The sequence below is a fragment of the Triticum aestivum genome, unplaced genomic scaffold, assembly GCF_018294505.1.
Source record: "Triticum aestivum cultivar Chinese Spring unplaced genomic scaffold, IWGSC CS RefSeq v2.1 scaffold156249, whole genome shotgun sequence".
Classification (NCBI taxonomy): domain Eukaryota; kingdom Viridiplantae; phylum Streptophyta; class Magnoliopsida; order Poales; family Poaceae; genus Triticum; species Triticum aestivum.
The window spans coordinates 1-842 of record NW_025303093.1 but is presented as its reverse complement, the minus strand read 5'-3'; the positions used below and the strand labels follow the sequence as shown (position 1 = coordinate 842).

Sequence of the window (842 nt, the reverse complement as noted above, 5' to 3'; positions counted from 1 at the left end):
AAATAGGCACTGGTGCAGTTGAACCGTGGTAAAACTCGTCTCCGTAGTTGAGCGGGAGCGGCCAAAGGAATGTGCAATCGTGTGTGTAGTGGAGCTGGGAGGGGCAAGCATAAGGGACGAAGACGGGGGTAACATGTCGGATGCGATCATACCAGCACTAAAGCACCGGATCCCATCAGAACTCCGAAGTTAAGCGTGCTTGGGCGAGAGTAGTACTGGGATGGGTGACCTCCTGGGAAGTCCTCGTGTTGCGTTCCCTTTTTAATTTTTTTGCACCGCGTGCAAAACAAAACGCACGAGCGCGACGTATGTTTAGCACGTTTTATTATTTTGCACGTTTACGGTAAGTTTTAGCTCGCTGCTCATTATTCACGCGTCTAGCGGCGGCAAGCGTGTTCTGAAAGGGGTCGAAACCATGGTAAGTAGGCACTGGTGCAGTTGAACCGTGGTAAAACTCGTCTCCGTAGTTGAGCGGGAGCGGCCAAAGGAATGTGCAATCGTGTGTGTAGTGGAGCTGGGAGGGGCAAGCATAAGGGACGAAGACAGGGGTAACATGTCGGATGCGATCATACCAGCACTAAAGCACCGGATCCCATCAGAACTCCGAAGTTAAGCGTGCTTGGGCGAGAGTAGTACTAGGATGGGTGACCTCTTGGGAAGTCCTCGTGTTGCATTCCCTTTTTAATTTTTTTGCACCGCGTGCAAAACAAAACGCACGAGCGCGACGTATGTTTAGCACGTTTTATTATTTTGCACGTTTACGGTAAGTTTTAGCTCGCTGCTCATTATTCACGCGTCTAGCGGCGGCAAGCGTGTTCTGAAAGGGGTCGAAACCATGGTAA

General features: G+C 50.7%; 2 non-coding genes across 2 annotated transcripts; both read left to right on the top strand.

The window, feature by feature from the left end:
• The first annotated feature begins 138 nt into the window (after window positions 1-138).
• On the top strand, window positions 139-257 carry LOC123179434 (5S ribosomal RNA). The gene has a single exon (XR_006490368.1). It is a non-coding gene; the product is annotated as a 5S ribosomal RNA (ribosomal RNA).
• Window positions 258-558: 301 nt separating this feature from the next.
• Window positions 559-677, top strand: LOC123179433 (5S ribosomal RNA). The gene has a single exon (XR_006490367.1). It is a non-coding gene; the product is annotated as a 5S ribosomal RNA (ribosomal RNA).
• The last annotated feature ends 165 nt before the right edge of the window (window positions 678-842 follow it).